The sequence below is a fragment of the Saccostrea cucullata genome, unplaced genomic scaffold (assembly GCF_032062105.1).
Source record: "Saccostrea cucullata isolate Sc308-1 unplaced genomic scaffold, CSIRO_AGI_Scuc_v1 ctg559, whole genome shotgun sequence".
NCBI lineage: Eukaryota > Metazoa > Mollusca > Bivalvia > Ostreida > Ostreidae > Saccostrea > Saccostrea cuccullata.
In genome coordinates this window covers 26,851-53,716 of record NW_026922212.1, presented here as the reverse complement: position 1 = coordinate 53,716, position 26,866 = coordinate 26,851, and the positions used below count along the sequence as shown (strand labels likewise).

Here is a 26,866-nt window from a genome sequence, read left to right as displayed (position 1 = left end):
TAGTAATAAAATATTTCCAAGATGTTTTTTATTTTTATTTTTATTGATATCAAGAGAATACAACTTATACATTGTATATACTTTTGATTTTCTATAAGGTAAATCTGGCCTCGCAGTTTTATGGGTTCAAAGTAGAAAAACTGCATTTATTTTCACTGAATATAATTAAAATTAACTAAAAGTAGCAAAAAATGTATAGGTTGCCATATTTTTATTAGAAGTAAGACAATTTTAAACAAAAGCTTACGTCAGCATTATTTGTTTTCTTTTTTGTAAACAGTATTATGAACGTTAGGTAAAACTTGTTAAAATGCATGCTTCTAATGCCAATAGATCCATAATGCATGTAATTGCTACTTTATAAAATAAAGAATTGTAAAAATCAGAAAAAAACATTTTACACGATGATGTACAATAAGGAAAATGCAATAAGATATTCGTGAGAAGTTATTGCCCTTGACAACAATTTTAATAATTGAATGAATAAAGAAAAAAATATATTTTTACAGTCTTTCGTCTTCAGCGGAAGACCTTTCTGTTATTCTTAGGGTTTTTTTCACTTTTATTATTGTTTTTTTTTTCTTACCGATTTTGTGCACGCGATCTCGAAAACAGCCTGATAGATTTTCATGAAACTTTCATGACGTATGTATCATCACTTGAACCATATTCGGTTTTTTTTATGACGTCACTTCCGGTCTAAGATATTACTGATCAGATTTTATGTTTTTTAAAGGGTCAGGTTGAATGGCTTTAGATAGACACATGAAACTTTCGGGCATGATAGACCTATGTCTGTGGATATGCGTAACGCATATCATTTTCCCGGAAATGCCGCGCGTCGGCGCACGCTAAGGGATTTAGAGCGGCTGAAATTTTTTTTCTTAATATTTCAATAACCATGAAAAAAATTGTAATATATCATTGAAGCAAAGTTGTTCAAAATATTGAGTGGCAGCTAGTGAGATCATCAAAGTGGTCTAATTACGTCACTTCCGGTCAAACCGAAAGGGCCAAACCCTGAAGAAGTCAAAAATGCATATTTTTGTCATTATTGACACATTTTTGGTTGATTGCTTTCACCGGAAGCATAAAGCCTAATTTTCTGTTCATCGATGTCATTTCCGGTCGAACCGGAAGTAGCCAGAAATGGCTTACTTTTGCAATTATTGACATAGATTTAGAATATATAAATCTTTTTTAAATTAATGGTAACTTAATTCTGGTCAAAAAGGACAGAAGACCTACTCGTTGCTTTGTAACGAGCTTTGCTTAAGTTATTTTTATAATTATATTTTACTTCACATTAATTAAATCACCCCTATTGAAAAACATTCATATTTTTTCTAATTGGTATGAACATTAATAACAATTTTTACCAAAAAACCTATGATATTACGGGATGTTGGAAAAGCCTTAAGTCTATTAATGCCCTCTATTAAAAATTCATTTGTTGTTGATAAATTAAATTCGGTCCACAAAAAAATTATCTCATTAGTATATTCCAAAAATATATAAACATCGTGCTTAACATTAAATAGAAATTTTAGCTTGAGTGCTTTGAAGAAAATTTTTAATATGAGTGAAAGAAATAGAACTATTACACACAAAATATCAATATACATGTATTGCAGAATAAATCTAGATTGTCAACATTTCTGTGTTAAGTTAAAATTTAATGAAAGCTGAAAGTTATAACAAAGATATAGAATAAGTATTCATTTACTAGTTGTGCATTGTCCTTACATATGTGCAGCTGTATTAAAATTGCATAGAATTTCAGTTGAGGTAAAAAAAATTGATGTACATGTAAAATAAGTAAAAAAAAAAAATAAAAAAAGAAGTCTCGGAAACACATCCTAAGTTATAACAGTAATCTAAAATATTCTCAAGTACTTTATAATTTAGCTATTTTAAAGTAAACAAAGAGAGATAAGCGAAGATTGATGTAAAGAATCAATTTGTTGTAGAAAATGTTTAATGTTAATTTTCATGAAAGAGTTGAAGACAAACATACACATTTTATAAGAATCATTTTCCTCAATTTTTTTAATCAAAAGAGGAACTAGATAGATTTCATTATCCCGTAAACCATGTACGAGGCCTTTTTTGCTTAGAACTCACAGACACTGACATACAGCAGTGAAGGTAAATCATCAGTAATATTGTGCTATGTCGTATTCCGATATGTTTATTTTAAAAAATCCCAAGAACTATTAGAAATTTTAAAATCACAAAAACAAACACTTTATAAATCTTTCCCCAACATAAAACGAAGACGAGAGTTATGTTTTCATTGAAGAAGCAGCTTTCCGTGATGGCTCTTTAAATCTGCTTCTTCAATAAAACTGAAGTTCGGAAAGTGACTTAGCTCATCATTTGCAAACTGATGTAATATACAAGAACTTCGAGGTTGATATAAAAAAAGTATGCCTTAGTTTTTTACTGGCATTGTCTTTGTATAATGTTTTGGAGAACAAGTCTTTCAACAATCCTTTGAAATTTTTAAAGACGTTAAATTGCAGTTGAAACAAAATTTATTGCAGAAATGTTTTTAATTTTTTTTATGAGTTGTTGGTGTGTAAATTGCACAGATTTGTCATGTAGACTTCTACTCACACCAGCGCTTCATGAAAGATATGCTTACGTGCAAGTCTACATGTGTGTGATTATTCACCAATGATTCTGTTTAAAAGGACCAAAATATATACTCATTGTTTGAATTTCTCGCTGCACTATATCGTAATATTTATACATGTATTGTCTTTCATGGTAAAGTAACTCATACTAAAGCGAGAAAAAGAAAATGAATTTGATTGGTCACTTGATGAAAGCCTGTGGAGCCAGAAGGCCTCCTCGGTAGATTTGATCACGTACCAACCAAGTTCATTTCCCAGTGAAGTTTTAAACATTGTTTTTATTACTTATATTTACATTTGAGACGAAATTCCGCATAGTACTGCATGTATTACCCGAAGGAGCCGCTGTATTGCTATGTTATGTCGCGAAATAACCTAAAAATTGCTTGGTCTTGAATGTTCGCCTCGCTCCAACTTCTGAGTATTTACACTGAAATCACTGTTTATACTGATAGAGCATATGATTGCAACTAAGAATAATCTTTATATTTTTTTAGTTCTTTACTATGTGACGTCAAAAGATATCCCTTGATTCATTTTGCATACCATCAAAGGAATTTTGGATCACAAAATAAGCGCGATTTTAGGAAAACTTAAAGTATATTATAATTCAAAACATTCTTGACACCAAAGCAAGATCTAGTGAACATCTACTGAAGGAATAAAATGCACAAGAGAGTTAATTATATTATCTTTTCATTGCTATCAGATAGAATTTCTGAAACTAGTTTCAACGACAACTTGACAGAAAGGACAAGGTCGTGTAACGGCCGAATCTGGCCACTTATTTGATGTAAAAATAAAAACAATCGTCTGGTAAAATTGTGATAGTTTGTAGTTAAAAACTGAAAATGATGCTTGTTTTAAACCAACACTAATTTGGATTCAAAGCTTACAGGAAAGTTACTATATATTGCATAAGTAGGACATTTTCCTGAATTTCCTCTATTCTGGTGGAATTTCATCATTGAGATACTTTTCTCTTCGCAAAACATAGAGCGCAAGCTTGCCTTTCTGAGATTTTTACAAATAAACTGCATCTGATAATAGTGCTTAATATATATAAATTTGTTAGATAGGCAAGCTTGTGCTCTATGTTTTCCAGAACAAAATGTGCCGAAAAATCGTTGAAAATTTGCGTAAAAATGAGAAAATTCAAACACTGACCTATCATTTGACCTCTCTGGGCCTCTGTGTATTCCAGAACTTAGAACCAATACTCATTACGTGGCAGGTGTGACATCAGGTTTTTATGGATAAATTGTTGCATCATTCTGAAAGACTCTCAAAATCGGAGGCCAAAAAGGGGTCTTAGTCTATCTTGTCCTTTGTAAACAAGATCATCTCGTTGTGATTTGGTCGATCTATGATCTTCGCCCCCTAATAAGTTCATACAGAATTGAACACATTTCGTCTTCAATTCAGTTTATATTTAGAAAAATATTTTCAAATTAATTCTGGTTATGTAAAAAAAAAGCAAATATAAATATTAAAAGATATTCTTTGAGAAAATAAACCGGTCACGGTTGCCTAGTAGTAGAGCGTTCGCTTCGTGATCGGGAGGCCCGGGTTCGATTCTCGTTCGCGGCACCGCGTCTAACCTATATAGGACGATAACATAGGCAGTGAGTGTTCCTTCGCCAAGCGCTCGGCACTAGAAGTGAAAGTCACGGGTCTTTCGGATATGACCTTAAAAACGTAGGTCCCGTATCACGGTGGGCGTTGGCACGTTAAAGAACCCAATGACCCTGAGTGCCAAGTATAGGCCTAAATTTGAAGCCCTTCACCGGCAAACGGTGACGTGTCCATATGAGTGAAAAATTCTCGAGTGGGACGTTAAACAATATACAATCAATCAATCTTTGAGAAAATAAGGTCTTTTAAAGATTAGTGTTCAATTCAAATTTAGATATATCAACGCCGTCAAAGTCCTCGACATTTTGCAAAATCTATGACTGACACAATATGACCTTATCAACATAAATAACTATCAATCATCAAGTCTAACTTAGAATAATGTTTTTTTCTTTTCCAAAAAAATTGATCAGGATAAGGAGCACACGGCGAGTAAGTCCAGTCAACAGTGGATTCTTTCTACATCATGACACTTGTTCCACTTCCGATGTTTTAGGGGTCCACGTCTGCTCTGATCTAAATTTTCCTTGCTTCAAAGCACCTATGAGCTTGGTAACTGTTTGATATCTTCAAATGTTTAAAATAAATTTTCAAATTTGTTAGAATGAATTTATTTTGTTTTCAAAGTTTCTTTGCATTTGTGACATTAAATTTATTTTTGATAAAAGTTTAAATTTATTATGGTAAGATATTTAAAAAAAATAATAACGAATAAAGTTCGGTCTAATTAAATCGACAATTTCTTATTTCGAATTAAATAAACTCGTAATTATACATGTATATATGATGCACGGTCACAGCTGACGATAAATCCATAATGATGATTAAAAAAGGTTGATTTAAATATATTTAACAACGTGTTTGAAACAAATGATTGCAAGATAAATCTTAAAAAAAGAAATGTGAACACAGAGAGGTAAGCAAGTATTGATGTAAATCTCATTAAATTTCCCCTTTATTAAACTAAGAAATAAAATTATTTGCTTCAGAAATTTTTTTTTGAAATCAAAAATTGTCTTATTTTAATCAAGGGCAAATAACTCTTCCAAAAACTTTTTAATGTGTAAAATTATATATATATATATATATATATATATATATATATATATATATATATATATATATATATATATATATATATATATATATATATATATATATATATATGTGTGTGTGTGTGTGTGTGTGTGTGTGTGTGTGTGTAAGAAAAGTCTCTTCAAGGACCATTTCCTTACATGTCATCAGTCTTGTGAATTTGGTTCATTTAACTTTTATCGTTATCTAGCAATGTGTTCTTAACTAGTTTAACTAAAATTATTTAAAATCGTTCAAAACCCCTTCATTATACATTGGATACCTTCAAAACTCCCAAGAACTCGTAGAAAATTTGAAGTCACAAAAAATAAGAATTCAACATTTAATACATTAACCATTCTCCAAAATAAAAAAAGAGTTCCATTTTTATTGAAGCAGATTTCTATGCTATGGTAAGAAAAGGGCATTTTTAGGGCATTTTTGGTCCTGTGTGAATTTCTGAAAAACTAAAAACTATTTAGTTTTAGTTGAAAATGCAGTAGATATCATTTAGACATTTGCTGACTGCGTATCTCTCAAAAATGGCGTAATTTTCTGGCTAGTTAATGCATTATGACGTCACGAAATGCGTCATTTTCCTCATATTCAAAAAAAGTCTACAAGAACAGCCAAATTTTTAGAGCTATTTTTCGATGTTTAATAAAGAGCGCAACCTCTGATCTAAAATATGCCACTATTAAATGATAGACCTGTTTCTGGGGATTATAAAACATGTTTTTTTTTTAAGATCAGAAGCTGCGCTCATACTATTTTTCTTCTCGAGACGTACTCTAATATACCTGTTTTCCTTAAAATTCAAGAACATTGCAATTTCATAAAACCTGTTTTCCATGACGGACTCTCCAGAAAAAAAATTGATTGGAAATGAAAGCACTAAGTTTCTACATTATTTAAATGTTTAAAATGGAACATAAAGGTTAGTAAATAAAGTAAATAAATTGGTATAACCATAGGGCCATTTTATGCATAAATTGAATCAAGCCCTTTACTAACCCTATCATTTGTTTACAGATTTTGTTTAAAAGCATTCTGATTATTAAAACGTGATGACTTTAACTTTAACCTGCATTTGGAGTTTATATCTCTCAGTTGATTCGATAAGCAAGAACATGCTCTACGTATGTATAATTTCTAAAACGAGGTAAATTTTTGACAAACAAGTTGATGAAACAAGAATATCAACAGTCTTGTTTGAAGTCATTAATTCATACGTTTTATGGTCGATACAAATGACCTTGTCAGCAAATACAAGTAATCATGGAGCCAAATTTTTCCATTAATTTCCGATCATGACAAGGAGCACACGGCGGGAGTGACCGGTGGGCAGGGGATGGTCACTCCTCCATTGCACCTGATCCCACCTCTGATGTTTTTGAGGTCCATGTTTAAACTATGCTCCTATTTTGTATTGTTTTATCGACTTTTCAGCTTGAATACTGTTCATTATTTGGATAAATTTCATTTAAGGAATGTTTTGAAAGAACAAGCTACGGTTCCAATACAATTCTTGCCCTGTGATTTTCTTAAAAATTAAGCCGATGTAAAAATGAAAACTCATGCTTTCTTAATCAATGAAATTCGATGCAGAAAAATTATACAGATAAATAATTTTTTTTTTTTAACATTTCTAAATGCTAATTGTGACGTCATAAACATATGCGTTTTCCCGTATTTTCTTAAAAAGTTGCAGAAGACACCAATTTTCAATGGAAGTTTCTCTAATAAAATATTTTCCACAGGCATCGCCCACAAAAAAATTTGAGATATGTGAGTTTTCATTGAATTTTGCACAACATATCTAAACACTAAAGTGGTCGACGGCTGTGGACACTGTTTTCTGAAGGAAAATTACCCTTGAAATGTGTCGTTTTGAGGCTTTTTTGTTGTTTGAAAGAGAAATGCATCAAATTAATGACTTCATATTTCCAGAATGGTACTCCTTCATGCTATATTCTTTCCTGATCTTTCACAGTCATAAACTCAGCTAATATGTAAGCCAGTTTTAAACCTTTTTTTTTATTTAAAATTTTTAGGGCACAATAAAGCTAAAAACGAACCTTTTTCTTTGTTATTTTAATTTGTGTGTAAATGTCTGTGTGATTTACGCACCAATGATTCACACTTAACTTAAATACATTCCTTGTTTTCACTTTTCAATGTTTAAAATCACCTAAATATACTCATTGTTGGAATTTCCCACTACCCTACATCGTAATATTTTTTATTGTTTATTACATTTGAGGCGAATATTCCTAATGGAACTGCATGTATGACACAAAGGACGCGTACCAGCTGTATTGATATGTTGTGTCACGCAATGTTGTTTGGTCTTTGAAAGTTCGCCTCGCTCCAGCATTAGAATATTTACATTGATGTTCAGCAGTTCAGTTCAAGAAATCACTGTTTATGTTGAAAAAAACCAATGATTGCTACTAAGAATACTTTTACTATCTAATGAGTTCTTTATTATCTGACTTCAAAAGTGGCGGTATCCGCTGTTTCAGTTTACATGCCATCAAAGGAACTTATGGTTGAAAGGTAGGCGCGGTTTTAGGCAAATTACATTATTCAAAACATTCTTGACACTGAAGGAGGATCTATGAACATCTGTTGAATGAATAGATTTAAAAATCCAAAGGTTTTATTTGTTTTATCTTTTTTCATTGCTATTAACAAGAATCTCTCAAATTTACCTGACGGAGATATGTATTTAAGATATCACCTCGTTGTGTGATTCGGTCGCGATGTATCCTCTGCCTCCGTAATAAGATCATACAGAATTTAACATATTTTGTCTTCAATAGGTTAATTTTGTAGAAAATATATTCTAAAATGTAAATATACGAGAGTGACATTCAAAATCACAGCAAATATGAATGTTAACAAATATTCTTCAAGAAATATGATTGTGTTCAATTCAACCTTTGGATATATAAACGACTTCAAAGACAACATTTTGTTACATCCATGGTTGATACAATATGATCTTACCAACATTAATAACTAATTAACTATCAATCAACAAGTCTAACTTAGAATGATATTTTTCAAAACAAGGGACTATGACAAGGAGCACACGGCTGGTGAGTCCAGTCGACAGGGCATTATTATTCCATCATGACACTTGATCTTACTTCTGATGTTTTAGGGGTCCACGTTTGTTCGCTCTAAAATTGCATTGCTTCAAGACCTCTGAGCTTGATTACTGTTTGATATTTTTATTTCATAAAATGCATTTTCAGATTTGTTGGAATAAACTAAATTCGTTTTTTTGCCTATTCGTGGTATAGGATCATCTTTAAAGAATAAACAATTCAGAATGACAATATCTGTCATGACTTTATTTTTGTTTAACAGTAGAAGCTTATTACAAATCAAACAATATTATCAAAACAATAAATGATCAACTATTATAGCAAGTGTCAATGAGTGAGTGCCGATCCTCAATTTGACGTTTAGCGCATACAGTTTGTAGCAACGAGGAGCCATATGGTGCTGACAATCCTGGAGGGATAATTAAACAGAAGTTGCCAGCGATGGCTTGTTGCAAACTTCTGCAGTGTCTCGGCATGGATTACATCATGGAAGGATCAGTAAAGCTGTCATAGCTTTACTGATCCTTCCATCGTCATGATGGTCGATGTGGCACTGGAATCATAAAATGATAATCAGCAGAAACACAGAAGAAAACAATCTGCAAATACTTTCACACTTAAGATTTTTCATGTAACTTGCAATTGCTGAAAAGCTATTGTATGTGTTTGTATAAAAATTTATCTGTCTTAAGTGTGCATTGGAAGGTGAGGGTCTATGAAATGTTAATGTGGTCTAAAATCACAATTAGGATGGTGGGAGGTGTTCAAAACTGACGAAACGGAAAGGGTGTGCGTGCAAGCGCATTTTATGAAACGTGGCTATCTTGGAAGTTTGGTTGAGGGCAGGAGAGTTATCGCACTTAGCTACTTACCTATAGACTGTTCTTCGATAACTGGCACCTACCGCACATGGCAGTAAATGCATTTATTTTTTAAACAGATTATATTGTTTGTATATCAAAAAAACTATTACGAATGAGGTTCGGTACAATAAATTCTTTAAATCAAATTCAAAAACATTGAGTTATCGTAAAGCTGAATATGATTCGTAAAAGGAATGTTTGTCCACCATATTCGATCGAACACTCGCTATATCTGAGGTCCCTTATTTAAAGCGGCTGACCTGGTCACTGTTCGATGTAATCAGTCGTCATCGGTGAAGACGGACGTATGCTCTACAGCACTCGGAAGCGAAAATGCAGGAAAGAAAGATACCAAATTCAAGAAACTTGCAAAAGTTGCACTGTTCATAGCAGTATACAACCAAACACAAATACACGTAACTGCAATAAATTGTAAACAAAGGTAATGCAACGAACCGAACGAACGAATGCAACCAGTACGTACATGGGTTGCCAATCCGTGCCGACACCCGTGACAATAAAGCAGTCAGGTGTAACGAATGCGAAGAGTATACCCTGGTACTGATGTCGTAGGAAGTATTTTCGAGAATGGCATATGCCTATTTACGAATCATGTTCAGCTTTAAATGGGCTTCATTACAATAATTCGCAGCTGCTGCGAAATAAAAACAGGATTTCCAAGCCTGACTTACCTTTCAATTTTTATTTATGATACATTTCATTTAAACTTAAAAATTAAAAAAAAAAGAAGAAATTCTCAACTCCATATTTGCAATGATATATCGATTGCACACTATTGTGTTACGGAGTGTGTTATTGTGTGTGAGATAGGGTGTGCGTGTTTTTTCTTTCTTTCTTTTTTGATTAGAAAAACTATTTATAAAACAATAAATTTAAGTTTTGTGATGTCTTGTGAAAAAGAAAAAAAGATCATTATTAACTTCATAACAGCGAAAATAATACATTTTAAAGTATAATTATAATTATTTGTTAGTTTTATTATACTGTAAATAACACTTTATTCACAAGAACTTTATTTTTGTGTATTTACGCGAGATAGTGTGCTCGCGAAAATTTAATTCTCGTGTATAATAACTGGTATTCATCTGGATTAAATAGAGCAATAACCACAATTCGTGTAAATTTTGTCTCGCTAATCAAGAGTCAATGACTATCACACAAAAATAAGGTGTCGCGAAAATTATAAAGCTAATATTTCATAATTACAGATTGACCATTCCTTTTGGCCGATTAAGAACTTTTAAACAAGAATAATTGATATCTATCAGATGATTTTAAGATAATCTTATCATAAAGTTTAAAATATGAACCCGAAAAGTTAAACAGAGAAAACAGCAGTAACTCTAAGTCCGTCTGGTTTTTCAGATGATGAAGAAGCCATGTCTGATTTTCTTTGTGCTTCTTGTTCAAAATACGCAGGGAAAGAATGAGACCGAAAGCTGTAAGGACATAATACAAAGATATCTAATTGGATTTCAAGAAAGAGGTGGAACCTAGTGTTGTCAGTGAAGGTATAAATACAAAATCTTACTACAATTCATACTTAATGTAGGATTCTTCTCACATTTCTTGTATTTAAAAATTAATGATATCTTCACAGAATCAAGAAAACAATATCACTAATTGATGGTATCACTAAGATTAAATTTGACCATTGAATATAAGAGACAATGTCAGATCAAGGTCATTGCCGTTTCCCTCGACATTAAGAATAAAAAATTACTGTTGCCAATCATGCGATCCCTACTTGTATTTCAAAAGAGTGAATGTTTTCCTTTTTGCATAAATAGATACTATAGTACTACCATATAGGGCCTATAAAATGTTATTACCAATTTGACATAAATGATTTAAAGCAATGTGAGCTGCAACCTTAAAGTCGGAATATTTTGTTGCAAAATTGTAAAAAAAAAAAAAAAAAAAAAAAAAAAAAAAAAAAAAAAAAAATATTTCAATGACAGAAAAAAATGACGTTTATAATCTTCTATTGTTCATACATGTATTTGCGATGGAAGAACTATTTATAAGCTTCAATTGACTCAAAATTACATTATTGTCGTCCTGTGAGATAATTATTTCTTATATGAAACTGTATATTGTATTGTATATAGAAGTCTTTCTTTTGCTTTATTTTAGTCTAATTGATCACAAAGGTTTAAGTTACAAACATATTTATCATAATAACTCATTTTAACAGCTTTCAAAAATGCAGCTCATATTGGTTTAACTAAAATGGATAGTGGCTAATCCGAATTTTCTCTACTTTTCTTAAATTTTTAGGATATATTAGTTAATTTTATATGTTTCTAATATTTAAATTTTTGTCATTTTCACATATGGTAAAGTTATCATATAAAGATACAAAATGTGACAAAAACAAAACTTTTGATCTCTTACTAAGAGAGAAAATAATAACACTTTTTACTGATTTTTTGCTCAAATCTGTACGTAGATTTGAAGCATTTAAATGCCAAAATAGTTCTAGTTTGTTTCAAAATTCTTACTTATTTGATATATTTTGAAACTTTAGTCCCTTATTATTAATTTAACTTACATTTGAAAATTTCTTCAAGTATTTGATTGTGTAAAAATTATAATTAAATTCATTGTTCTATAATAATGTTTAGAGGCAGAAAAGAAGATATTTTCATATGCCATCGTTCCGCCAAAAATATAGTCCCTGCTAGTTTTCAAACACAATTTACAATTTCTATTTAAAGCTGTACAATTGTGATGAGGAAAGAAAAATTTTGTCTTTTAAATCTGTTTCACCTAAATATATAAGACATACCGGTATAAGCAAATATACTTTGAATATTTCATCTAGTCAAAAACCAGACTGAGAAGAATCCTACCTTAAACACCATATACATAAGAACTATAGATCTAAAATAAAAAGAAGATCATGACAACGTAAATAAATAAATACATGTACTCATTTCTCTACTTGCAGAGAGGTCTAATAGAAGTACTGTTTACATAAGATGGGGGAAGAAAACGTGTCCGTCCAATGCAGATGTAGTTTATTCTGGTAAATTTCTGTTACACTGCCATGATTAAAGCTTTAATTAGGTTATAATTATATATTTTGTTTTGATTGTAAAAAAAAAAATGATGTACAGAGAGATACACGAAAGTACATCCGGTTTGCTTTATGCAAGCAACTCAATGTACACAACAAAATGTTTTTAATTTTTTTTTTACGAAAACATGGTCAACAAATAATTCAATATGCAGAAAATCATACTATAAAAGTATACTTTGCATAAAAATAAATCAAAAATAACTCTCTGTCTAAATACAAGTTATCATTTATCACATGTGCTTTCCTTAAAATCACGTTTTGCAAACAAAGACGATTTAAAAAAAAACTTTTTTTCGAAGAAGTTCCAAATAATTTCATTTTTTTCAAGTCTACATTTCATTTTCTAGCGGGAGTCGCAATGCACGCTCGCAAAGTGAGCTCAACAGACTAACGTATAAGAACACTCAACAGACTAACGTATAAGAACACTCAACAGACTAACGTATATGAACAGAGAAAATTCGGAATGAAATATGTACAATGTACACACGTCATAACGGTCAACAGGCCAAATGTGCCTGTCTAACATTCCCACAATTCCTTCGCTACCAAATTTTTAAACATCTGGAACATTTGGTCAAGTGTTCATCTCCTGGCCAGGGCTCTTTAAATTTGTATTCTACTGAGAGAAGTTATTCCCCTATGCAATTCACTTCTGATAATTAATCAGTGTAAATTATAATGTATATATTTGAAAAGAGAATTATGCAAGAAAAATTATTGTTTTATACAAAAACTACTTTCGTATTTCTAATGATCTTGAAAATAATAGATAAATAAAAGTGAGACAAAAAAAAAAAGACTTATTCAAGATTTTTTTCAAAGATAAAGAGAGGCCAATGTGAAAATTTTTTTATTGAGGTTGAAAATTATACAGAATCTAATAGTTTTTTTTATAGTCTGAAAGGTGATAGTGATAAATAGGGGACAGATAAGAATTAGACTTATAAGTTGTCACTGAATATAAGACAAATATTACGTCATCGATCCTGGCCATCTTATCTCTCTTGCTTTTGAGCAACAAAGCTTCATCTGCCAGTTTATTTTATATTCTATGTATCCTCTGAATTGTTGTATTATACCCAGGTGACCATTAGGGCCCTGGGGCTAGTATCAGAGAAACATGTATCACATAATTTCTTTGCGATAAAGACAACATACCTACACAGCGCCGTGCCATAAGTATTCGCGGAAAATGGGATAAATCCCATGGATATTGACAATCAAACTATATCTCCCATTTGTTGTGAAACATGGAATATATTCCATAAATTACGACAATGACAAATATCTCATCATGATAAATAGAATATATTCCTACTATAACAACGTATTGGTGAAAATAATTCATTGTCAATATCCGTGGGATTTATCCCGTTTGACCAAATTTGTGGGAGAAAATATCCCACAGGAAAAAAATATCCCATCTGATATTTTTTCTCCCATGGGAGAATGGTGGGATAGTTGGTGGGACTGAAAATCCCACCATACTCCCATGGGATTCTGAGTTTTAGGACTTCATATCTCTAGAAGTGGAGATGTTTGTGCATTCAACATGAGACCCTGGAATACTGCTAAGAAATCCCAACAAGTGATATAAAAATATTTTTGATATCATAATTAAAAATGGTAGTAAAAAGTCTGGACTATGTCGTGTCCAGAGTTAAATGTCGTACTTTTTTAAATATCAGGATCGAACGTCGTTAACTGGTCTTAGAACCCCTGCCAATCATCTGAAATTAAGCCTGGGATTAGATACTTTGATTTGATTTACATTTTGACATTTAGTTTTCTGTCGTTTTGTATATCTTGTGTACCTTGTCTTAAGATCGTATCGACGATCGAATTAACATTCAGACTTTTGATGCCTGCCGCATATGCCAATGTGATAAAGAAGCAATCAAAGCGTTCTTTTATAATTCATAGGAATATGCCATAAATATAATCAAACTATCAAATATTTAAAGAAATGATACGAAAAATCATGCCTATATATTATGATTGTAATTTTTTAAAGGGGGGGGGGTGTTGTTAATGAACTGATAAAAGCCGATGGTTTTCTTAAAGTGCAGTGCAAAATCATGGCCCCAGGGCCAGGGGTTCTAGTGCTAGGATTGGGCTATATAGACAGTGAAAATGCATATTTTTTTTAAATCTCTTTCTCTGTTCCAAGATATTAAATAAACTAACTTAACAAATATATAATTATGTTGAACAAGGCTGCCTCTTCCAACATTGTGAATTCCATGGCCAATGGGTTGGTGGTTCTGGTGTAAGGGCGGAGCCTTATTGATTATGTAGCGAAAATGCATCAATTCTTTGAAATTCTTTTCCTTTGCCCCTGAGTATTAAACAAACAACCTTCATAATATATAGTTATGATGAAGGTTGCCTCTTTGAAAATTTTCAATGTCATGGCCCCAGGGTCAGGGGTTCTGAGAGTGGGGCTCTATTGATTATTTAGTGAACATACATTAATTTTGAAAATCCTTTTCTCTATTCCTCGGTATTAAAGAAACTAACCACATACATGGTTATGATAAGCAAAGGACATTCTTCGAGAATTGTGAATTTAAAGGCCCCTGGATCAGGGGTACCATAGAAGGCGGGAGGATGGTAAATCTTATTACATAATGAAAATGAATTATTGCTTTTAAATCGGCTCCTTAATAACAATGAAATATATATGATGAGCAAGGGTGCTTTTTCCAAAATTGTGAAATATGTGGACCTAGGGTCAGGAGTTCTTGTGGGGTGGAGGCACTACTGATTGTTGCTGACTATTACTGATTAGTTGAAATGCATTTTATTGTTCCCCTTCTCTGCCTAAGGGCTTTAAGTAACCAAACTAAACATGCTAAGTGTATAGTCAGCAATGGTGTCTCTTTCAAAATTGTGAATGTCATAGCCTATGGTTTAAACATGAACCAAATTAGATTGTTGGAAAATTGTTGCATGATGCTCAGGTAACCTATAAGGCCAATGGAACTCTTGTTTAGGTACAATTTTACACGTATTCAATGAAAATATTAGCAATAGAAAATAGAAATCGACGTTTGTACAATAGATCAGATTTGAATGAGTTAACTATAAAATGTCCTCATTATGAAACTCTGACAAAACAATTAATTGAATTGCTTGGAATAATTTTCTTGAAAAATTATCTCTTTTATCAGAGAGATATTGACCCCTTAAGAACTAAAGAACAAAACATTCAGCGGATGTCAATAAAAAACAGAGAATGTGCATGCTTTGCTTGTAAAATTCTGTTATTTGATGAGCTACCATTGAAACTTCGTAAATTAAACATATGGAGATAACGATAAGAATAACTTTGATAAAATTAAATAAATGTACATGTTTATAGGGTATGCAGGAGGGTCACATCAAGATCACACTGGAGCAGCAGTAGATCCACTGTGTTTACCGAGGGATCCAGAGTGGGGGGTCTACAAAGATAGTACTGACGGATTCAAGGCATATGTGTATGGAGCAGAATACCAAACAATTGATTTCAGTCAAACGTCTTCCCTTCATGACCATGACGTTCCTTGTGCTGTTTGCCTGACACGAAATAGATCTATAGTGAGAGCATTCCCAGGTAATGAAATGTTCTGTTTATAAGGAGAGTTTAATTAGAATTAAACGTGTTACGGCGATTGCGCTTATATGGAGAATTTTATTAAAATTGCGACCGTTATTAGCGGACCTGTTTTTGTATTCATATGAAGCAGAATTTGTCCAAATTCTTAGGTGTGAAAAGATTGATTGATTGTATTTTGTTTAACGTCCTTCTCGAGATATTTTCACTCATCTGGAGACGCCACCAATTGCCGGTGGAGGGCTGCAAATTTTGTCCTATACTTGGCACTCAGGGCCAATGAGCAGGGAGAAATACAGTATAATTTGTCCAATCCGGCTACCGCCGGTTCCATGAAATTTGGCCGGATTAGACAGAATCCGGAATGCAGGAAAAATGCAGGAAAATATCAGTTTCGAATATTTTCGTTGTTTATTTACAAGTACATCATATACGTATTCTAAATAAAATTAAATGATGAAATCAATCAATATTTTGGAGTCTAGGAATTATAAAATAGTCTCACATGACTTACTGCATTTGCTTATTTGTTCGAGAAGTTTGAAAGTCGAGTGGAATGTTACTTCAATCAAAATATACAGGCACGCATAATATAGGCCTACTATGTATTAAGCGGACCGGGTTTCGCTTGTCAAAGACCTCATTCATTGTACAGGGGTAATAACAGTAATGCACAATTATTTCCGATTTGCTAATTATTAGATTGAACTTTTAATTTTTATGTAAAAAATTACGTCTCCCCCCACAGTGTTATGGCGCCATTTTGAAATGCGTTCGATTTTCGATCCCGATTTATAATTTGATTTAAAAATCGCATAAATATATATTTTGCTAGTGTTTATGTTATAATGTGTAAAAGGAGTGAAACAAAGTTATTTTAATTTTAATTTAATCATATAATTTATTTTCCAAGTGGGCTGTGTCACCGCCGCATTTTACTGAGTTCGTCTCATGGCACTAATGATGCTAATGTAAACACGGATTATCACATCCACCACGAAAGGTGTTAATTGCTTTGAAGTAACTCAGGTGTGGCCGGATTAGAGGGAATAATTACCGTTAATTATGAGCAGTTGGGACCAGAATGGCCGTTCGAAATACAGAATAGACAGTATCCGGACTACACAGAATTTTTTTCAATGAATTTGTTAAAGAAGTGCATGGGACTAAAATTTATAGCCGGAAGGGACAAAAGTCCGGAGTACTCAGAGTCCGGATTAGACAAATTTTACTGTATATCTTTTACGTGCCAGCACCTACTGCAACACGGGACCTCGGTTGATACGGTCTCCTCCGAAGGAACAGTCTCCTCCTCCCACAGTGGGATTCAAACCCGCGACGTAAGGATCCTTCTTTCTTCCCGACTCTAAAGCAGACGTTCCAACCACTGCGCCACGCGGGCGACTATATATAAAAAGACGAAAACGCTTGTTGTGGCTTTCAACTCGACAATTAGATATATCTATGAAGTATTGTCAATTAGAAATGTTTATTTCTACCCTTATATCGATATGATATATCCTGGTGAGTTTGAAATAAAAAAAATTTCACAGAGTCTGACACATCTGTTTCATTATTAGATATTTTACTTGCAAAAGACGATAATGGTAATGTAATGTAACAACTAAGCTTTGTGATAAACGTGATTACCTTAACTTTTCAGTGGTCAACTCCGATCACTGAGTACTAATGCAGCATCATATCTTCATCACCTGCATACGGGGTTTATATCTCTTAGTTGATTCGATACGCAAGTGCATGCTCAACGTATGTACAGCCCCGCGCACTTTTTTTAAAAGCTCACATGGTTTTTAGCACAAGTTAAAGTCACATTTTTCTTGCAAGAAAACTTAAAATTATCGAGCTTTAGAAAACTGAATAAAGGAATCATGTTAAAGGATAGGATAATCTTCCATCATAGTAAATTATTTCTACTGAAAAAAAATTCCTTTACATTTATGGTCTGAAACTTTGAAATTTTGCTTTGGTATCTTTCATGATGCTAGAAAGTTAACCTGAAAACTGCCATTTTTTTAACATGGAAAGCAGTCGAAAAGATGAGAAACCATCTTGAGCATAAGTGTAATATTAATGTACAGAAAATAAAGAAGTTACATGAACTGCACTGTTTCTGTATTTATGCAAGGCAAAGGAACGGATAAAAAGACGGCTGCATTTGACAAGAAACTATGAAAAAACCTTCAGTGAATTGTCATAATCTATCATCCAAGAGCATATAAAAATCCTACCAATTATTATGTGTGCATTATGTATAAAGTAATGGAATAAGATCAAAATTAAGTTATAAATCACATTTAAAATATATTTTGCTGTCACGTTACACAATTTTGCATTATAACAATGTGATCTTAATTTGTGCGAAAATCCGTGTGAGTTTAAAAAGTGCGTGGAGCCGTACAAGTTCTTTAACGATGTAAATTATTGAAAAATAAGTTACTGAAACAAGAATGTTCACAGTAATCCATCAATGAGTCAAATATTGACTGACGTTTTTCATACTAACTGTTAGTCCATTATTTCACACTGAATTGTCGACGGACTTTTCCGTTATTTCCTGATCATGAAAAAGGGTGAACGGCAAGTGTAACTGATTGGCAGGGAATACTAATAAACCCATGCCATCTGATCTAACCTCTGATGTTATGGAAGTCCGTGTTTGCTCTGCTCTAATTTTGTATTGTTTAAAGGACTTTTGAATACTGTTCGTTATCTCCATATATTTCGTTTATTACTAGTAATTTACTGTGAAATAAATATCTTCGCATTACCTCCTTTGGAACGCTAAGCGAATCTTATTCGAATTAAATTCTGACGCATGCGCAGTGGTAGAATTTAATACGCATTTGGTTTAAATCGAAATATTTTACGATTTATGTTTACCCCATCCTTTTTTCCTTTATATGAAAAATGTGGAGATAACGAACAGTATTCGAACTCAAAATTCCATTTAACATTTCAAAATAGGAGCGGAGCAAATGTAAAACGGTATTCATTTAATACATCTAAACACTCTTAGTTTAAATTGTGTAGATACATAAATAAAATATTGCAGTGCAATGAATTCAGATGGTTTTATGAAGGTGTAAGTTTTTAAAACTTTTTTTCAGCAAGAAGAACCTGCTATTCAGGGTGGAGTTTGGAGTATCAAGGCTATCTAATGGCTGGCTGGTATAATCATGCAGCTGGAACCACATATAAAGGTGTGGACAAAAATCCAGACACCTTACATGGTGGCCACCCTAACAAAGATGGATACCTTTTTTCCATACTGAAGCTCCATGTGACTCCCTGAAATGTCCACCGTACGTAGAGGGAAGAGAACTGGTCTGTGCTGTTTGTTCTAAAGAGTGAAAATATAATAAACTATATTTAAAGATGTAATATGTTTCATATTCTATGTTATGTTCTGATTTTGAAATTTTTCATCTGAAAGTTCAGAAGGAAATACGCCATGGTGTGTAAGACAAAGCGACAAAAAGATATCTTGTTTAAACACCCTTATCTTCAGATGATCTTGATCTATATAAAACTGTACTTTGGCATAAAATTAACCACTAGATATATAGTAGTAAATAACATGGCACAACAAAGCAAATAATGTCAATCATTTGCTTTTGGATATAGACACATTTAATTGGTCACCTTGGAGAAGTCACTGTTGTTGTGTTTTTTAAACAGGGATAGAACAGATAGACAGTAAACGTAGTCTGTTTACGTCGAAAATTTGGGCCACATTTAAGGCCTGATATAAATGTTTGTTTTCTTAACATATTCACTTTGTACACATTTCTTCTGAACAGTTAAAAACTTTTACATAAATCAATAATTAAAATTAATTATTTCTCTCAATATACCTAAGAGTTCCTAAATTCTTTTAATCCCAAATTTGACCAAATCCTGGCTCCAAGGAACTTGACTTTAAAAAAGATGTGTTTGTGAAACACTGATGCCTCCATATGGTAGAGTGGTGAAGTTTGAAGTTTCTCAAATGCAAGTCACACTCCTAGGAAAAAAATGTGAAAAATGTTGAAATTACCCAAAGAAAAGACTTGTCTTGATGAATATATATGTGAAGTATGAAATCCAAGAACTAACCATTCAAAAGTTATGGCCAAGGTTAATTAAAAAAAAAATTGATCTAATTCCAAGATCGAAGGGTCAAATTCAAGGATCCAGGCGTAGGCCTTGTGATATGAAATACTCATGAGAAATATTAAAACCCCAGCGTTTAGAGTATGCCATTCGTCATTTTTAAGGAACAGTTCGGTCAGAATCTCTTACTTGTACTTCAAAATTATTTAGTTATACTTCATTATTCAATTAAATTATTTGGAACAAATTTGAATCAAACAGTACAACATGTAAAATATTCAATTTTAAAAATGCTTACAAAGTTATAAATAAAAAAAGATTTAGGGAGCGGCTAGAAATAATTTTTTGTAGAGGAGGGATAAACAGAAGAAATTCTTCAAATCTGTACAGTTGTTACACTTCATATCTTGGAAATCTAGCCTCACTGTTTATTTTCACCAATCTCAAGATTTACAACACTACACGAACTGTACTTCCAACCGATCAGCACTTATGTCATACCGGTATAAGGTTTGATAGAATAAAAAATATTTTTATTGTCTATTTAGATTCTTAAAGCACCAAATATACCTCTTAACAAGAGACCCACGGGCCTTATAGGTCACCTGAGTATCATGTAACAACTTTCCAACAATTGAATTTGGTTCGTGTTTTAAACCAGAGGTCATGAAATTCACAATTTTAAAAGAGGCACCATTGCTTATCATAATTATAAACTATAAAGCATGCTTACTCTATTTACTTAATACCCAGAGGTAGATCAAAATAACAAAGAGAAAATGCATTTCCACTTTAAAACCATTTGTGCAACCCACCCCAAAGGTACCACTGACCATGGGGCGACATATTTCAAAATTTTGGAAATTTTACCATAAATTTTATTTCATCATAAGCGGTAGATAAATACCAAAGAGCAAATTTCAAAGCATAAATTTATTTTCAGACTATGTACCCCTCCCATGACACCCCTGACCCAGGGGGCATGAAATTAATCAGTTTGGAAGAGGCACTGACTTGCTAATCATAACTATATATACTTGGATCATTAGCATAATACCCAGGTGCAAAGGAAACAATTTTCAGAGAATTAATGTATTTTCACTATATAATCAAAAGAGCCCACCCCCTATATACCAAATGGCAAATTCCCTGAGACAGGGGCCATGAAAATCACAAATTTGGTTGCGGCATTATAACTATATACTCAGTTAGTTTATTTAAAACCCAGGAGCTGAGAAGGAGATTTTGAAAGAATTAATGTATTTTCACTATATAATCATTAGAGCCCCGCCCTAACATCTGAAACACTGACCCCAGGGCCATGAATTTCACAATTTTGGAAGAGGCACTCTTGCTCATCATAACTATGTACTTAGTTAGTTTATTCAATACCCAGGAGCAGAAAAGATTCAATACCCAGGAGCAGAGGAGAAGATTTTCAAAGAATTAATGCATTTTCACTACATAATCAATAAAGATCCACCCTAAAACCAGAACCCCTGACCCCGAGGCCATAAAATTCACAATGTTGGAAGAGGCACTCTTGCTCACCATAACTAGGTACTTAGCTAGTTTGCTTAATACTCAGGAGCAGAGGAGAAGATTTCAAAAAAAAATTAGTGCATTTTCATTATATGATCAATAAAGCCCCGCCCTAACACCAGAACGCCTGACCCTAATGCCATAAAATTCACAATTTTGGAAGAGGCACTTTTGCTCATCATAACTATGTACTTACTTAATTTATTCAATGCCCAGGAGCAGAGAAGAAGTTTTCCAAAGAAATAATGCATTTTCACTATATAATCTATTTAGCCCCGCCCTAGCACTAGAGCCCCTGACCCCAGGGCCATGAATTTCACAATTTTGATAGAGGACTCAATGCTGATTACAATCATGCAAACAATTTGACTGCTTGATGTCCAGAAGTAAAGAAGAAGATTTTTAAAGATTGCATTAATTTTAGTGGTTTTGGCCCCACCCCTCAGGCCCCAGGGGGGCAGGGGCCATGAAATTCAAAATTGTTGTTCCCCTTTATCTATAGATGCTTTATACCAAATTTGGTTGAAATTGGTTCAGTGGTTCCTGAGAAGAAGCTAAAAATGTTCAAAAGTTTACGACCGACGTACGACGTACGACTGACGACGACGGACGAAAAGAGATAGCAATAGGTCACCTGAGTTTACTCAGGTGACCTAAAAAGGTGACATAATAATATATGTGCATTAACTTGCACGATTGGTTCAATAATACATAACCCTATATTATTCGAACTATTGTACGTACAACATTATTATATTTACTGTCATAATTACATCTGATCAGTTATAATAGATCAAACTGATTTAAGGTATTCAATGTGTAACGACCATATTTTGTACCTAATAAATAAATGATCCGATATTTTAAATCATGATAGCATTTTAAGATGTTTTTAAGATGGTATCAAATAAAAATGCTCCACCAAAGGAATTTATAAAAATTTTGGTTATTGTCCAATTAATTGCACCTTGAATTGTACATGTACATTGAAGTCTATGGGGCGCGCATGATTTTATCAGATATTGTAAAAAGTAATTTGAATTTCAAAACCTCTCTTCGTGAAAATATACAAAAACTCCCTGTTTATGAAAGTATGAAATAAAATAAATTATTTACGGCAGATATTTTAAGAAATCAAAATTGTTCTTCTTTTCATCAAGGGTAGATAACTATTCAAAAACTTTAAACGTGCAAAATTACTGTCTCCTTTTATGCTATCAGTCTTGTGAATTTGGTTCATTTCATTTTATCATTATCTAGCAATGCGTTTTAACTAGTTTAAAAATGTTTAAAATCGTTCAAAATCCGTTCATTATACATTGAATACCTTAATCAATCGTTAAAATTTAAGTGCAAAAAAAGTCAAATTAATTGTACTGTGCACAGTAAGATTCAAACTGACGTCTATTTTCTTTGCTATTTTGAATCATGCTATATGAAAGGACAAGATAGGGTAAGACCCCTTTTTGGCCCCCTGATTTTGGGTGTCTTTCAGAATGGTGCAACAGTTTATCCATAAAAACCTGTTGTAACCCCTGTCACAAATTGAGTATTGGTTTTTTAGGTTTAGGAATAAACAGAGGTCACAGAGAGGTCAGAAGAGATCAATATTCTAATTTTCTCATTTTTATGCATACATGTATTTTCATCGATTTTACAGCATATTTTGTTTCGGAAAATATACAGCAGAAGCTTGCCTATCTTCCAGATTTATATATTTTACAGTTATACACAAGTATCAGATGCAATTTATGTGCAACAATCTCAGATAGGCAAGCGTGTGCTCAATATTTTCAATAGAATATAAGAAGTGACCTGTGAGCCTTTCTTTTGTTTAAAAAAAGTCTTTTTAGGCCCATTTGAGCCCAAGATAGAAAAGACAAAATCGAAAACGTTATTGCATATCTACAGAACACCACTTAATCATATTACAAAAAAATTAATCTATTTGAATATGGTACAAAGTGCGAGAAAAAATTGCAAAATAAATCACAAATAGCAACACTTCAGTGTTAAATTACAATTTAATGACATCTGAAAATTATATCACAGGTATAGAAAAGAATATGTTTTACCAGTTGTGCATTGCTCCTATACGGGTTGCACAGGTGAAGCTTTGTCAAATATAAAAATTCCTAAGTTTTATTTTCAGGAAACTATTTCAGTCGAGGTAAGTAAACGTATATAATTTTATAAAATATGTAATAAAAATTATAATATCATACAATGTATAAACTAATCTTCAAAAATGAACAATAATAATATGATAAAAATTAAGATTTAAATCAACCCTGGCCGAATACAATTAAGCATTTTAAAAGTATATATTTCTTTAAAATCATTTGCCAGTTTTAAATGTACAAATATCACCAACAATTAAAATGAATCTGAATTGCAATAATTACGAGGAATGTTCAATAAATCATCAGCTCGATGACACACGACATAGAAATCATATGCCTTTAAGTTTGACACACTTTAATGAGTTGATCATATGTGAAATCATATGCCTTTAGACACTGCATTTAAAATGAATAGTCAAGAATCAGTTCTTCATTAAAACTGCTGTAAAACTTGAATCTATATTAATGAACCAATGTTTTTATACACACATGAGATAACACATGAGCATTATAACAACTTTCCTGTGAATTTGATTCATGTTATAAGCCAGATGATATGGCATTCACAATTTTGAAAGAGGCACCATTGATCATCATAACAATACACATAACAGTTGCTCAGTTTTGTTACTTAATACCCATTGGCAACGTAGGGGAACAAAAAATGCATTTCAACTAATCAGTAATATTCAGCAATAATCTGTAGTGCCCCTACCACACATAAACCCCTGACCCTTAAGCCTTGATATTTGATTAATACCAAGGAGCAGATTTCAAACCTTTCATTCATTTTCAGTATATAAGAACAGCCCCCCTCTACGGTACCCCTGACAATTCTGGAAGATTAGGGCCCTTGTCCATCATAACTATATAATCTGCTTAATACCCTGGAGCAGAGAAGAAAATTTTCAAAGAATTCATGTATTTTCACAATGTAATCAATAGAGCCCCGCCCTATCACCAGAACCCCTGACCCTGGGCCCATAAAATTCATAATTTTGGTAGAGGCACTCTTGCTCATCATAACTATGCACTTAGTTAGTTTATTTATTACCCAGGAGCAGAGAAGATGATTTTCAAAGAATTCATGTATTTTCACTATATATAATCAACAGAGCCCCACCCTTACACCAGAACCCCTGACCTTGGGGCCATAAATTTCATAATTTTGGTAGAGGCACTCTTGCTCATCATAACTATGCACTTAGTTAGTTTATTTAATACCCAGGAGCAGAGAAGAAGATTTTCAAAGAATTCATGTATTTTCAGTATATAATCAATAGAGCCCCGTCCTAACACCAGAACCCCTGACCCTGGGGCCATAAAATTCATAAGTTTGGTAGAGGCACTCTTGCTCATCATAACTATGTACTTAGTTAGTTTAATTAATACCCAGGAGCAGAGAAGAAAATTTTCAAAGAATTCATGTATTTTCACTATATAATCAATAGAGCCCCGCCCTAACACCAGAACCCCTGATAAAATTCACAATTTTGGTAGAGACACTCTTGCTCATCATAACTATGTACTTCGCTAGTTTATTCAATGCCCAAGAGCAGAGAAGAAGATTTTCAAAGAAATAATGCATTTTCACTACATAATCTATTCAGCCCCGCCCTAGCACTAGAAACCCTGACCCTGGGGTCATGAAGTTCAAAATTTTGGCAGAGGACTCAATGCTGATTACAATCAAGCAAACAGTTTGACTGCTTGATGTCTAGGAGTAAAGAAGAAGATTTTTAAAGATAGCATTAATTTTAGTGGTTTTGGCCCCACCCCTCAGGCCCCAGGGGGGTAGGGATCATGAAATTCACAATTTTTGTTCCCCTTCACCCATAAATGATTTGTGTCAAATTTGGTTGAAATTGGTTCAGTGGTTGCAGAGAAGAAGCTGAAAATGTTCAAATGTTAACGCACAACGCACAACCCACGACGCACGACTTCGGACGAAAACGGATAGCAATAGGTCACCTGAGTTTACTCAGGTGACCTAAAAATGATGTAACGGGCATCAAAAATGGGTACCGTCCTTGGCTACAAGGACATACAACAACCAATGTATATTTGCGAAAATTCAACAAATTATCACTGAGTATGTTTGATTGACTTTTAGTTCAACTGTTTTAAAGACACATTTGATAGTAAAAATGTTTAATACTCAAATATCACCCAATATTTTGAAAAATGAGTGAAAACGACAGCGTGTAGGAATATCTAATCAATTATTTAAAAAAAAAAATTAAAAAATGTACTTATCCATGTTCGTTTGAAATTCAAATAGATAATGAAACTTGAATCCATTTTGCTTTAAACCCTCAAAACAAATTTACAATGAGATACACTTGATTACAATGAGATACTCTTGACAAGAAAGCAAAGGGCTGAAAAGAGCAAAGCATTGGAAGAGCACAAAAACAGTTTTATATGCTATTATCTTAAATGTAAGTGGTCTTGTTGTTCACATTCTTATTCAGGAAGTAATTTCAATTTCTGGAAGAGTCTAGAAAGCAAAATGATTGCAACAAAATGAAGGGTTTATGAGAGGAAGGGTCCAGAATGTGGATTTCACTACATTAAATTTCTTCATGACAGCGTCCAAACCCACAGACTATGAAGAGTAAAGGAGTTCTGGGGATAAAAAGAAAGTTAATGTTTTGTCACACCAACAATATTGGCCAGCACTTTCAACATTTGACTTGTTTCATTTCCCAAACTTGGAGAAACACCTTTCAGAAAACAAGTACAGGAAATCATAGGATCTACCATATTCCAGTATACGTAGGGTCATACTCAAAAATGTGTTCTAAAAACAATTAGTAATTGAATAAAATTGTTGCGGACACGTGTTTTCATTTAAAGATAATATTTTAGTGTAATCATTAAGACTGAATCATAGAAAAGCGTTTTTTTTCTTTCAGAGCAGCGATGACATTATTTATAGAACGTCCCTCGTATTCTGGACAGCTAAACTTTATAAAAATCCTTACAAACAAAGATATATACATGATGTTCCAGGTAACTTCGTATTAGGGTAAAATAATATATTTGAGCTGT

The 26,866-nt window shown here is 32.8% G+C and overlaps 1 pseudogene; it reads left to right on the top strand.

Annotated features, from left to right (window-relative positions):
* The first annotated feature begins 12,294 nt into the window (after nucleotides 1-12,294).
* Nucleotides 12,295-19,406, top strand: LOC134261395 (short-chain collagen C4-like; annotated as a pseudogene).
* The last annotated feature ends 7,460 nt before the right edge of the window (nucleotides 19,407-26,866 follow it).